This window comes from Eleutherodactylus coqui, chromosome 1 (genome assembly GCF_035609145.1).
Source record: "Eleutherodactylus coqui strain aEleCoq1 chromosome 1, aEleCoq1.hap1, whole genome shotgun sequence".
NCBI classification, from domain to species: domain Eukaryota; kingdom Metazoa; phylum Chordata; class Amphibia; order Anura; family Eleutherodactylidae; genus Eleutherodactylus; species Eleutherodactylus coqui.
The window spans coordinates 12,915,038-12,930,695 of NC_089837.1; positions in this window are offsets into that span (position 1 = coordinate 12,915,038).

Here is a 15,658-nt window from a genome sequence, read left to right on the forward strand (position 1 = left end):
GAGACGTCCGTTCCAGGATGCTGCAGACTGCCGCTTGGCGCTGCAGGCCCTGCCCCCGGACCGGAGCGAGGTCCCCTGCTCGCCGTGCCCGCCGACAGCCTTGTCGGATTCCTTCGTGACCGCAACTCTCTGCCCTGAGGCTTGGAGAGGGCACCGCTGACAAAACAGTACATACAATAAAGCATAACATACAAGGGGGAGTCCTTGGAGCCACAAAATCTGGTGTAATCAAAATATGAACAAAACCTGCCCCCTACTGGACCAACAGGCTCAGGGGCAACACAAGCCGCCCAAAGGGTGGCTACTACTATTGGGACTTACAGCCGGAGGGAGTCTACTGCCGCCCCCTCACCAGCCAAGTCACCTGCACCAGATACAATAAAATTTAACACCACAGATCCATCCCCTCCCCCCCAACACACACGCGCACAATTTCCACAGACTCCAAGGACGCCCCACCTGCCAAGCTGCCATGACAAAACATTATTTACCCCCAATTACAAGCAAAACACTTGCAGGGGCGGGCGGGACTCACTAATGTCCCCTCAGCAAAAAGATGGTGCTGCCACACTCCCCTCCCTTAAATAACCCCCTGACTTCCCCCTAAATCACCAATCCCAATTGACCCCCCTTTTATTCTAGAATTTTCCCCAAACCACAAAGGGAATTAACCCCTTACCTCCCAACTTCCCTTACTACAGCTATCCCCCCCCCTCCCGTGTCATGAGGGGCTTCCATTTAAAGGGGCCCTGTCCCCTTCATTATAGCCCTAACCTTTACCCGGGGAGGCCAGAATATTCTCCGCTGCAGTCAACCCCCTTTTTTCAAGGGTAGCTACCACTATTGAGACTTACAGCCAGAGGGAGTCTACTGCCGCCCCCTCACCAGCCAAGTCACCTGCATCAGATACAATAAAATTTAACACCACAGAGGGATTCCGGGCTCCGAATCATCCGCACATAACCCTCCACTTCTCGCAGTACATGGCACCACCTCATCTCCCTGATGCCTAAACACCTAACCACCGCTATGCCCCTACTAAATCCTAGTTTCCGCCCAGTAGGATGCAACTTAGCCCTCTCTGCCCCCAATACACATATGAATGGCCCAACAGCCAAACTAAAGCTGGATACTCCCGACCTGTAAAATTAAAGAAAAAAACACAAATCAATAACCATCTTCCCCAAACCCAACACACTACACAGGCACTCACACCTGATCCGGCATACAAACACCCACTAACAGTCCGCTAGTTGAGGCCGAATGTACAACTTGTACCTCCTTGAAGCCCGTCTCCCAATTCCTCGGACTACCTCAGCCGGCAAGCCCTGGTTTGACGCCTCTGTCGCAGCACCAATTCTAAAAGAGTGTGACAAATATCCAGTACCCGCCAAACCTAACGCTGCCACCACCTTTTTTAACACACCATTAAATTGGAACTGGGACAAAAAGGACCCGTCTTCATGTCTGAATAACGGACCCACCTCCTCCCTTTGAAGCTTCCAGAACTCAACGAAACAGCGTACCGGGCACATAACCGACCCCGTAACTTGCCCCAAACAAACTGTCCTTCCTCTGCCTAACTGGTCCATTTTCGACCGACGTACCAAAGTTCTACCTTCCCATCCAGCAGTATAATATCCTCCGCTGCTAAACCACCTTGTACCCCTTTACTAGGGGCAACCAACTCTCCCAACCTAAATGCCCCAAAAAAGCAAACGCAATAGCACAACTAAACAAACTTACCTCAAAACCGTCCCTGCAAATTTCACCGAGCACACCTGCCATTTTTACCAACAAGCCATATGTTATTACGCGTCTCCTGTCCCTAAACACCTGACCTTTCTGAAACCCTCGCAAAGCTTGACGCACCCGAAATGACTTAGTCAAATCATGACGTCCATGTAACTTGGAACAAAAAGCCAACCCGGCCATGTAACGATTCACCTTCACCACAGACCAACCCTGCGCTGCTACGTCACCTAACCACGCCAGTAGTGCCCGCTCTTCCTCATACTCAGACAATTGAATCCCCAAAGCACTCACCTACTGCTGCCCATGATCCCAAGCCACCTTGTAAACATTCCAGGTACCCCGTGCCTGTGAATTTACGATCATTTGTTCCGCCGCACGACGACCACGTTCCATAACTCCTGTGGGCAATGCAGACCTTTTCGTTCCACTTCCGGTGCCAATGCCTAAAAACGCACACTATTGTCAACTCCCGGTACATGAACAGCCACTACCCACGCATTCAATGACAAGCAGCGCAATACCAAGTGCCGTAGCAAATCCACCACTGGTGGTGACCGAGCTGTCACCCCATTGATTGCTTGAACTACTCCCATATTATTGCAGTGTAAGCGCACCTTCTTATTCCTGAACCAATCCCCCCAAATTAACACTGCCACCATGATTGGAAACAATTCTAATAAAACTAAATTCTTAACCGCTTCACTAACCTTCCACTCCTCCGGCCAACACCCTGCGCACCACTGTCCCCTAAAATAGGCTCCAAAACCAACCGACCCACAATCAAAATTGTTCACCGCCTGATCGATGAACAACGAGCGACCATTATATTTGTTCAAAAACGATGCCCAGACTGCCAAATCCGCTCAAATCTCAGCCGAGATTCGAATAAAATGATGCCCTGCCTTCATACCCACCGTTGCACCTGCCATTTTTCTACAAAAAACGCGCCCCATTGGCATAATCCGACAAGCAAAATTCTATTTGCCTAGCAACGACTGTAGATCCCACAGGGTCATTTTTTGGGAGTGAGACGCTCTCGCCAAATCCTGCCGCAACGCCTCAAGTTTGTCCTCGGGCAGCCTGCACTCCATTCTCACGGTATCAATCATGATACCTAGAAAACGCAAACAAGTCACCGCTCCCTCTGTTTTTTCCGGTGCCAAAGGGATGCCAAATTTTTGGGCCACCCAATGCACCGTGCCCAAGAGCAAACTACAGACATTAGTATCTGCAGGCCCGATGCACAAAAAATCGTCCAGGTAATGCAGAATCGACTGCAAACCAGACACATCTTGGACAACCCACTCCAAAAAGAGCTGAATGCCTCAAAATAGGCGCAGGAAATGGAGCACCCCATAGGCAAACAGCGATCAACAAAAAACTGTCCCTCCCAAATGCACCCCAACAAATGTACACTATCAGGGTGAACAGGCAACAAAAGAAACACAGATTCTGTATCCGTTTTTGCCAACAGTGCCCCTTTTCCATACCCCTGCACCTATTTAACTGCTGTGTTAAATGAGGTATAGACAACCGAACACAGTTCGGGAGCTATACCGTCATTAACTGATTCACCTTTTGGGAAGGACAAATGGTGAATTAAACGAAACTTGCCAGGCTCTTTTTTTTCGGAACTACGCCCAACGGGGAAACTACTAAATTAGGGATTGGTAGGGCAGAGAAAGGCCCTGCCATACGCCCCAGCAACACTTCCCTTTCCAACTTTCCCTTCACTATTCTCGGAAACTGCAAAGCCGAAAGCAAATTCTTAACAAAAAATGGAACCCCAATGCTGCGGCGCCGGGATCCTAAAACCCTCTGAAAACCCCAAAACAGTAACTGGCCCTTCTCTGAAACCAGGTACCTATCTAGATAAGGGACTATCTCGCTGACCCTCACCGGTGTACTACCTTTTTCCATCAGCACCTGGGGCCTTCCCTTTTCCTCATTTAAAGCATCTCGATGCCCCATGACCCGCTGCGCTGCAAACGGAGCAATTGTGTTTGAATCAACAACTTGCTCCTAACTTACACTGGCCTTTGTTGAACTGCCAGCAAAACCCTGCCTTCCTACCAACCATAGTCCCGCTACCTGCGGCTGAGCTTCCTCCAACATTTGCGCCGGAAGACCCGGCGCTCCCTTGAAAGGACTGCCCATGCCGTGTCGGTGCCATCACTTTTAACCACAAGCCGATGTCTTTGTGGTTCCAGCGAATATTAGGGCGCACAGCCTTGCGTTGATGAAATTGTTCGTTATACCGCAACCACGCCTGACCGCCATACGTTCTAAAAGCTTCTCCAATTGAGTCTAAGTAACAAAAAAGCAACGAGCAATTCTCCGTCACCTTTTCGCCTTTAACCCCCACCAAAATCGCAAACGTTTACATCCAATTAGCAAACGTCTGCGGGATCAGCCACCAATGTTTCTTTTCCTCCTCCTCTTTCTTTGTTTCCGTCCGCTTCCCCTTCTCTAGGTTGAACTTCTCTAATGGTAACAATGAAAATATTTTAAATGTACTCGTCTTTCCATATTTTTTCCCGTACCTCTTTTTTCAAATGGGCCACCAAGAGGCCCTCAAAACAAACGTACACCTCCCCCTTTGCCTTATCGTCTAATCGGACTGACTCCCCGTCCTTTTCGGTCTGCACAACGACAGTCATACCAGCACGCTGTGTGTCCCCTGTCTCAACATTATCTGAAATACCGACATGTCACTTCTAAACCCTTGCGTCACCCACGCTGCCACCGGAGAACCTATCTGGAACATTTGCCCCCTATCGCACCGCTGCAGCAAATCCCTCACATTTCCCAACAATTCCCTTAACTCACCCCCAAATTCCCCATGTAAAACTGCCCTCTGCCCAACATTCAAACTCTGACCACCCATCTGACCCACAAGCATATCAGCAGGCATACAATACATTGAGCTATGCTCACCGGGCTGCATGGACGCCAGCGGGGCATCCAGGAACCGTGACCTCGGCGTCGCTCCCCGTCTCCTCAGACTCTGCGCCGTCCAGTTGCTGCTCTGCTGGCACCGCATTCACCGCTGCTTGCCGGCCTGCTTCAGTCCTCTGCTCCCGCTGCGGAACGCATACCACGGACCGCATCCTGGCTGTGCTGCTCCCAGTGTATTCTGCAAAAGTCTCTCGTTGGGGAAGAGCTTCCCTGCCCTGCTTGGCTCCTACTGCACTTCCAGTCCTCTGTCCAGCTCTCCCCCAGGCAGGCTCTTCACCCATAGGGGTGGCTGTGCTGCAACTCCTACCAGCTCGGCCACCACCGTCGCTGGCCCTCTCAGCTGTCGCTCTCCTCTGGGACGCATTACCAGACGCTCCCCCAGCCAGCACATCACCGAGGGAGACGTCCGTTCCAGGATGCTGCAGACTGCCGCCTGGCGCTGCAGGCCCTGCCCCCGGACCGGAGCGAGGTCCCCTGCTCGCCGTGCCCGCCGACAGCCTTGTCGGATTCCTTCGTGACCGCAACTCTCTGCCCTGAGGCTTGGAGAGGGCACCGCTGCCACGAGGGTCCCCGGAGGGACTCCGGAGCCGCCACCGAGGCTTGGGAGTGACATCCTCGTCACAGAATCTTGCCAGCGGCCTGGCCCGACGCAATCTCCGCTCCTCGGAAAATCCCATATTCGCTGTGCTGCTTCTGTTCAGCACTCCGGACACCTGCTCCTGCAGCCAGTCAGGACCATGGACACTGGCCGCTGCTCGCAACTCCTCCAGGATCCTTTCTACGGACATTTTAGGTAAGTGACTCTTTTTCTGTGACTCACTAATGTCCCCGCAGCAAAAACATGAGGCTGTCACACTCCCCTCCCTTAAATAACCCCCCGCCTTCCCCCTAAACCACCAATCCCAATTGTCCCCCCCTTTTATTTTAGAATTTTCCCCAAACCACAGAGGGAATTAACCCCTTACCCCCCAACTTCCCTAACTATGGTTGTGTCATGACGGACTTCCATTTAAAGGGGCCCTGTCCTCTTTATTATAGCCCTAACCCAGAAAAGGGTGAACTAAATTTTAGGGAACTTCAAATTGTGGATTTAGAAAAATTCACTTTAAAGTTTGAGATGACTCTAAAGTCCTCCAGAAGTGAAGCAAGTCTAGGAATACCTCCTTCTGGTTCCAATACCACAAACATAATATTATCTGCAAAAGCAGATGAAGAAGAAGTGTGGGATCTGAAGCTTAAAGGGGTTGTCGTGCCATGACAATGGAATGTAAGCTCTTCTGCACGGCTATTACAATTCAATTTGTAATATACTTTGTGCATTGTATATGAGGTCTACAGAAGTTATATACTTACTTACAGGAGTGCCCCCCTTGTGCTAATAGCACTGTCATCCCTGGTTACAACACATTTCTTTCTTCTGTCTTCTCCTCTTGTCAGGCATGCGCAGAGGCATTCTTCTCCTCTCGTCATGCCATGAACGCGCGTCCCGTTGTTCGCGCATGCGCAGTAACGCTCCTTGGGCTGTGTGTGCACGCCTGTTCCTTTGCTAATGTGCAGTTGGCGGTTAAGCCGATTCAGACAGGAGCGTCCGCCGGTCCTCAGCTGAAGGGTAGGTATTACTACTGGGGGCAGGAGCAGTGTCTGGGAGGGGTGGGGGTGGGTCACTATAACTTGTCGCATGGAGGCTGTCACCATAACTTGTTGCATAGGGGTGGGGCTGTCACCATAACTTGTCGCACAGGGGTTGGGTAGGGGGAGGAGGGGGCTCTCACCATAGCTGGTGGTACGCGGGGTGGGTGGGGGAGGAAGGGGTGTCACCTTAATTTGCCACACGGGGGTGGGTAGGTGGAGGGGGTCTGTCACCATAGCTTGTCACACAGGGGCTGGGTTGGGGGAGAGGTGCTGTCACCCTAACTTGTTGTACGTGGGGGTAGAAGGCTGTCACTATGACTTGTCAGGTGGGAGGAGGGGGACTGTCACTATAACTTGTCATATGGGTAGGGGGTCACGGTTCGGGGGCGGTTTTGGGGGGCAGTTTCGGGTACTGTTTTGGTTGCAGTTTTATGTGTGGTTTTGTGTGCGGTTCGGGTGTGGTTTGGGGGTGCAGTTCTGGGTGTGGTTTGGATGCGGTTGAGGTGCGGTTTTGGGGGCAGTTGCAGTTTTGGGTGCAGTTCGTGAGCGGTTCTGGGTGCAGTTTGTAATTGCCCTAGCAGTGATAGTGACCCTTAGTAATTGCCCCAGGCATGATAGTGACCCCCCAATAGTTGCCACACCAGTAATAATTACTGGGTGTCACAATCAATGTTGGGACAATTACTGCAGGTCACTATTCCTGCTGGGGCAATTTCTGTGGGTCACTATTCCTGCTGGGGCAATTATTGGGGGTCAATACCATTGCTGGGGCAATTATTGGGGGTCACTACCATTGCTGGGGCAATTATTGGGGGAAACTTCCCCAGCAGTGACAGTGACCCCCAGTAATTGCCCTGGCAGTGATAGTGACAGCCCGTAATTGCCCAAGCAGTGATAGTGACCCCAAATAATTGCCACATCAGTAATAGTGACACCCAATCATTATCACTGCTGGGGCAATTACTGTGTGTCACTATTACTGCTGGGGCAATTATTAGGGGGTCACTAACACTGCTGGGGCAATTATTGGTGTAACTGCCCCAGCCGTGATACTAATTCCCAATAACTGCCCTAGCAGTGATAATTACTGGGGGTCACTATCACTGCTGGGGCAATTATTGGGGGTCACTATTACTTCTGGGGCAACTACTGGGGGTTACTACCGTATTACTGTTTGGGCAACTACTTGGAGTCACTATTACAGCTGGAGCAACTACTGGGAGGTTACTATTTGTGTTGGGGCAAATATTGGGAGTTACTTTTTTGCTGGGGCAACTACTGGGTGTAAGAATTACTGCTGGGGAAACTGTGGGGGGTCAGATTACTGCTGGGGCAATTATCATGTGATACTGTCTGCTGAGCTGATGTATCTAACCCGATCCTGTGTGATAGATCTGCACAGCAGAAGTATCACACTGAATCGGCTTTGATACAGCAGCTCAGTTGATGTATCTAAGCCTATCCTATACTGGTGTGATACATCTGCACAGCATATGTATCTAAGCCTATACAGTGGGATTCATCTGCAAAGCAGAACTGTCACACCAGATCGCCTTAGATACAGCAGCTCAGCAGATGTATCTAAGCCTATGTGGTGTGATTCATCTGCACAGCAGAAGTATCACCCCAGATCGGCTTAGATACAGCAGCTCAGCAGATGTATCTAAGCCTATCTGGTGTGATACATCTGCATAGAAGAAGTATTACCCCAGATCGGCTTAGATACAGCACAGCAGATGCATCTAAGCCTATACAGTGTGATACATCTGCACAGCAGAAGTATCACACCAGATCGGCTTAGATACAGCAGCTCATCAGATGTATCTAAGCCTATATGGTGTGATGTATCTAAGCCTTTCCAGTTTGATACATCTGCCCAGCAAAAGTATCACACCAGATCGTCTTAGATACAGCAGCTCAGCAGTTGTATCTAAGCCTTTCCGGTGTGATGCATCTGCACAGTATATGTATCTAAGCCTATCTGGTGTGATACATCTGCACAGCAGATATGTCACACCAGATTGGCTTAAATACAGTAGCTCAGAAGATGTATCTAAGCCTATCCGGTGTGATACATCTGCACAGCAGACGTATCACACCAGATCAGCTTAGGTAGAGCAGATCAGCAGATTTATCTATCTGGTGTGATATATCTGCACAGCAGATGTATCTAAGCTGATCCGGAGTGATTCTTCTGCTGTACAGAGTATCACGCCATATAGGCTTAGATACAGATGTATCACATCTTATAGGCTTAGATACATCTGCTGTGCAGATGTTTTTACACCAGAAAGGTTTATATAATGTGCTTTGCAGATGTATCTGAGCTTATCCGAAACATCTGCACATTGAACTGAGGATGTATTTAGATGGGACGAATTTGGGTCAAATAAAACCCGACACTCTTCCCTGCAGGTACCCCTCACGTGTTTTTGCACAGGAGCGGGTATCCTTGTTTCACAAGGGGAGGCTGCAGGTGATTTCTTTCCTTGCTCTCCCCCGCCTCTCTCTATTCACCAACACAGCAGCAGTTCAGTACTGAACAGCTGCTGTTTACACTGAACACTCCTGAATGATGAGTATGTACAGACAGTCTCTCCTGGCCCCGCCCCTTCTAAGTACACTGTACTGCAGGAGAACATGCTGTACTGTAAAGAGACCTAAAGTGGGTGGGGAGAGACAGTAGATTAGTTCAATGGAGCTGGGCGGGGCATCAGATTACAAAGGAAGAAACAGACATTCCAGCTGATCTGCCTGCGGTCTGACCCCTGTATGCTGTGTGTTACGGTTAGAGATTAGCGAGCACCAAAATGCTCGGGTGCTCGTTACTCGGGACGAAATTATCGCGATGCTCGAGGGTTCGTTTCGAGTAACGAACCCCATTGAAGTCAATGGGCGACCCGAGCATTTTTGTATTTCGCCGATGCTCGCTAAGGTTTTCATGTGTGAAAAACTGGGCAATTTAAGAAAGTGATGGGAATGACACAGCAACGGATAGGGCAGGTGAGGGGCTACATGTTGGGCTGCATCTCAAGTTCACAGGTCCCACTATTAAGCCACAATACCGGCAAGAGTGCCCCCCCCCCCTCCCAACAACTTTTACTTCTGAAAAGCCCTCATTAGCATGGCATACCTTAGCTAAGCACCACACTACCTCCAACAAAGCACAATCACTGCCTGCATGACACTCTGCTGCCACTTCTCCTGGGTTACATGATGCCCAACCCCCCCCCCGCACAACGCAGTGTCCACAGCGCACACCAAACTGTCCCTGCGCAGCCTTCAGCTGCCCTCATGCCACGCCACACTCATGTCTATTTATAGGTGCGTCTGCCAGAGGAACTGCAGGCACACACTGCAGAGGGTTGGCACGGCTAGGCAGCGACCCTCTTTAAAAGGGGCATGACGATAGCCCACAATGCTGTACAGAAGCAATGAGAAATCCAATCCTGTGCCACCTCCATCTGGAGCTGCACACGTGGGCATAGCAATGGGGAACCTATGTGCCACACACTATTCATTCTGTCAAGGTGTCTGCACGCCCCAGTCAGACCGCGGTTTTTTATAAATAGTCACAGGCAGGTACAACTCCGCAATGGAAATTCCGTGTGCACCCACAGCATGGGTGGGTGCCAGGAAGCCACCGGCGGTACATAAAAATATCCCATTGCATTGCCCAACACAGCTGAGGTAGTAATGTCGTGCTTAATGCAGGTGGGTTTCGGCCCACACTGCATGCCCCAGTCAGACTGGGGTTCTTTAGAAGGGGAAACAGATGCATTTACAACTCCCTGTGCACCCACAGCATGGGTGGCTCCCTGGAACCCACCGGCGGTACATAAAAATATCCCATTGCATTGCCCAACACAGCTGAGGTAGTAATGTCGTGCTTAATGCAGGTGGGCTTCGGCCCACACTGCATGCCCCAGTCAGACTGGGGTTCTTTAGAAGTGGAAACAGATGCATTTACAACTCCCTGTGGACCCACAGCATGGGTGGGTGCCAGGAAGCCACCGGCGGTACATAATAATATCCCATTGCATTGCCCATCACAGCTGAGGTAATGTCGTGGTTAATGCAGGTGGGCTTCGGCCCACACTGCATGCCCCAGTCAGACTGGGGTTCTTTACAAGTGGACAGATGTAGTAACAACTCCCTGTGGACCCAGAGCGTGGCTGGGTGCCAGGAAGCCACCGGCGGTACATAAATAAATCCCATTGCATTGCCCATCACAGCTGAGGTAATGTCGTGGTTAATGCAGGTGGGCCTCGGCCCACACTGCATGCCCCAGTCAGACTGGGGTTCTTTACAAGTGGACAGATGTAGTAACAACTCCCTGTGGACCCAGAGCATGGGTGGGTGCCAGGAACCCACCGGTGGTACATAAATATATCCCATTGCAGTGCCCTACTCAGCAGAGCTAACGTCAGATACAATACAGGTGGGCTTCGGCCCACACTGCATGCCCCAGTCAGACTGGTAATATGTACCTTAACAGTAACCTCGTTGGTGGTAATGTGGTGGTGACTGCGGACCTGGTAGCGCGGTTTTATGTAGTTGGTTTTCGGAATGTGGCCAGGATTAAGTGGGCCGTGGCGGGGGGATGGTGGTGGTGCTCTCTTGTTGTGTCGTTAAAGGTGAAATTCTTGGACTGCCACCAGACAGACCAATGCAAAGGTATTTGCCAAGAATATTTTCATTGTTGGAGGAGGAGGGGGATGTTTTGGAGGCACTATGTGTCCTCTACACGTGTCCGTGGTTATATGCACCTTAACAGTAACAGCGTTGGTGGGAAATGGCCTCGCCGCCATCATGTCTTTGTGAAGCCTCTGTTTCCACACCCCAGTGACATACCATTAGCAGCGGTATAGGCAGAGCCCAGAATTATTAACATTTCAGCGGTAGCATTAGGGACAGGCCCCACTAACATATCACTAGGAGCAGTATAGGGGAAGCGCAGTCTTAGTTCCATTTCAGTAATAGTAGCACTCAAGACAGGCCCCATTTAATTTAATAGCAGCAGTTCAGGGAGATAACAGTCTCTTTCACATTTCAGTAGCTGCAGTATAGACAAGGCCCCAGTTACATTTATGTAGCTAAAGTGTAGGCCAACCCCACACACCTTTCTGTACCATGAGTGCAGGCGAAGAACATAGAAATTACTATGATTACACTGTAGGTGAGGGCCCAAAAAAATTGGGGTAACAACAGTACTAATGTACCTCAGAAAAAATTGGCCATGCCCAACCAAGATGGCAGGTGAAACCCATTAATCGCTTTGGTTAATGTGGCTTAAGTGGTAACTAGGCCTGGAGGCAGCCCAGTTGACCAAAAAATTGGTTCAAGTTAAAGTTTCAACGCTTTTAAGAGCATTGAAACGTATAAAAATTGTTTAGAAAAATTATATGACTGAGCCTTGTGGCCCTAAGAAAAATTGCCCGTTCGGCGTGATTACGTGAGGTTTCAGGAGGAGGAGCAGGAGGAGGAGGAGGAATATTATACACAGATTGATGAAGCAGAAATGTCCCCGTTTTGGATGGTGAGAGAGAACGATGCTTCCATCCGCGGGTGCAGCCTACGTATTGCTTAGGTATCGCTGCTGTCCGCTGGTGCAGAAGAGAAGTCTGAGGAAATCCAGGCTTTGTTCATCTTGATGAGTGTAAGCCTGTCGGCACTGTCAGTTGACAGGCGGGTACGCTTATCTGCGATGATTCCCCCAGCCGCACTAAACACCCTCTCTGACAGGACGCTAGCCGCAGGACAAGCAAGCACCTCCAGGGCATACAGCGCGAGTTCAGGCCACGTGTCCAGCTTCGACACCCAGTAGTTGTAGGGGGCAGAGGCGTCACGGAGGACGGTCGTGCGATCGGCTACGTACTCCCTCACCATCCTTTTACAGTGCTCCCGCTGACTCAGCCTTGACTGGGGAGCGGTGACACAGTCTTGGTGGGGAGCTATAAAGCTGTCCAGGGCCTTAAAGAGTGTTGCACTGCCTGTGCTGTACATACTGCTCGATCTCCGCACCTCCCCTGCTACCTGGCCCTCGGAACTGCGCCTTCTGCCACTAGCGCTGTCGGATGGGAATTTTACCATCAGCTTGTCCGCCAGGGTCCTGTGGTATAGCAACACTCTCGAACCCCTTTCCTCTTCGGGAATGAGAGTGGAAAGGTTCTCCTTATATCGTGGGTCGAGCAGTGTGTACACCCAATAATCCGTAGTGGCCAGAATGCGTGCAACGCGAGGGTCACGAGAAAGGCATCCTAACATGAAGTCAGCCATGTGTGCCAGGGTCCCTGTACGCAACACATGGCTGTCTTCACTAGGAAGATCACTTTCAGGATCCTCCACCTCCTCCTCCTCCTCCTCCTCCTCAGACCATACACGCTGAAAGGATGACAGGCAAGCAGCATGGGTACCGTCAGCAGTGGGCCAAGCTGTCTCTTCCCCCTCCTCCTCATCCTCCTCATGCTCCTCCTCCTCCTCCTCAACGCGCTGAGATATAGACAGGAGGGTGCTCTGACTATCCAGCGACATACTGTCTTCCCCCGCCTCCGTTTCCGAGCGCAAAGCATCTGCCTTTATGCTTTGCAGGGAACTTCTCAAGAGGCATAGCAGAGGAATGGTGACGCTAATGATTGCAGCATCGCCGCTCACCACCTGGGTAGACTCCTCAAACTTTCCAAGGACCTGGCAGATGTCTGCCAACCAGGCCCACTCTTCTGAAAAGAATTGAGGAGGCTGACTCCCACTGCGCCGCCCATGTTGGAGTTGGTATTCCACTATAGCTCTACGCTGCTCATAGAGCCTGGCCAACATGTGGAGCGTAGAGTTCCACCGTGTGGGCACGTCGCACAGCAGTCGGTGCACTGGCAGATTAAACCGATGTTGCAGGGTGCGCAGGGTGGCAGCGTCCGTGTGGGACTTGCGGAAATGTGCGCAGAGCCGGCGCACCTTTACGAGCAGGTCTGACAAGCGTGGGTAGCTTTTCAGAAAGCGTTGAACCACCAAATTAAAGACGTTGGCCAGGCATGGTACGTGCGTGAGGCTGCCGAGCTGCAGAGCCGCCACCAGGTTACGGCCGTTGTCACACACGACCATGCCCGGTTGGAGGCTCAGCGGCGCAAGCCAGCGGTCGGTCTGCTCTGTTAGACCCCGCAGCAGTTCGTGGGCCGTGTGCCTCTTATCTCCTAAGCTGAGTAGTTTCAGCACGGCCTGCTGACGCTTGCCCACCGATGTGCTGCCACGCCGCGCGACACCGACTGCTGGCGACGTCCTGCTGCTGCTGACACATCTAGATTGCGAGACAGAGGTTGCGGAGGAGGAGGAGGAGGAGGGTGCTTTAGTGGAGGAAGCATACACCGCCGCAGATACCAGCACCGAGCTGGGTCCCGCAATTCTGGGGGTGGGTAGGACGTGAGCGGTCCCAGGCTCTGACTCTGTCCCAGCCTCCACTAAATTCACCCAATGTGCCGTCAGGGAGATGTAGTGGCCCTGCCCGCCTGTGCTTGTCCACGTGTCCGTTGTTAAGTGGACCTTGGCAAAAACCGCGTTGGTGAGGGCGCGTACAATGTTGCGGGAGACGTGGTCGTGCAGGGCTGGGACGGCACATCGGGAAAAGTAGTGGCGACTGGGAACTGAGTATCTCGGGGCCGCCGCCGCCATCATAGCTTTGAAGGACTCCGTTTCCACAACCCTATACGGCAGCATCTCAAGGCTGATAAATTTGGCTATGTGGACGGTTAACGTTTGAGCGTGCGGGTGCGTGGCGGCGTACTTGCGCTTGCGCTCAAACACTTGCGCTAGCGACGGCTGGACGGTGCGGTGCGAGACATTGCTGGATTGGGCCGAGAACAGCGGAGGTGAGGGTGTGAGTGCAGGCCAGGAGACGGTAGTGCCTGTGTCCTCAGAGCGGGGTTGGATCTCAGTGGCTCTCAGGTTGGGGCACAGGGGGAGAGGCAGCGGTGCAAACCGGAGGCGGTGAACGGCCTTCGTCCCACCTTGTGGGGTGCTTGGCCATCATATGTCTGCGCATGCTGGTGGTGGTGGCTCCCCGGCTGATCTTGGCGCGACAAAGGTTGCACACCACTGTTCGTCGGTCGTGAGGCGTCTCTGTGAAAAACTGCCAGACCTTAGAGCACCTTGGCCTCTGCAGGGTGGCATGGCGCGAGGGTGCGCTTTGGGAAACAGTTGGTGGATTATTCGGTCTGGCCCTGCCTCTACCCCTGGCCACCGCACTGCCTCTTGCAACCTGCCCTGCTGCTGCCCTTGCCTCCCCCTCTGAAGACCTGTCCTGAGTAGGCGTTGCAAACCAGGTGGGGTCAGTCACCTCATCGTCCTGCTGCTCTTCCTCAGAATCCTCTGTGCGCTCCTCCCTCGGACTTACTGCCCTTACTACTACCTCACCGATAGACAACTGTGTCTCATCGTCATCATCCTCCTCACCCACTGAAAGGTCTTGAGACAGTTGCCAGAAGTCCCCAGCCTCATCCCCCGGACCCCGGGAACTTTCCAATGGTTGGGCATCAGTGACGATAAACTCCTCTGGTGGGAGAGGAACCACTGCTGCCCAATCTGAGCAGGGGCCCGAGAACAGTTCCTGGGAGTCTTCCCGCTCCTGAGCATGTGTCATTGTAGTGGAGTGAGGAGGCTGGGAGGAAGGAGGAGTAGCAGACAGAGGATTCGGATTTGCAGCAGTGGGCGGCGCAGAACTGTGGGTGGACGATAGGTTGCTCGAAGCACTTTCTGCCATCCACGACAGGACCTGCTTACACTGCTCATTTTCTAATAAAGGTCTCCCGCGTGGACCCATTAATTGTGCGATGAATGTGGGGACGCCAGAAACGTGCCTCTCTCCTAATCGCGCAGCAGTCGGCTGCGATACACCTGGATCAGGAGTTCGGCCTGTGCCCACACCCTCACTTGGCCCTCCGCGTCCTCGGCCGCGTCCACGTCCTCTAGGCCTACCCCTACCCCTCAGTCTGCTGTATTACCAGTGATTTGATTTCCCAGCCAGGAAATAAATTGGCGCAAGCCTGCTGTTAAACTTAGCTGGCTGCGTATGATTTTTGTTTAAGTTCTCCACCCAGCACACACGTACCCAGAACGCTGAGGACTGTCAGAGGCAGGCCAAATAGAATTTTTGCCCTTTTTTTTTAAAGGAAAGGCCCACTGACTATATTCAATCAATAATAAATGTGTTGTGGCCCTGCAGTGTGTCACAGAACTGCAGTCTTGCACTGTTATTAACTGCAGCAGAGCGGTGATTTCCCAGCCAGGAAATAAATTGGTGCAAGCCTGCAGGCCAAATAGAATT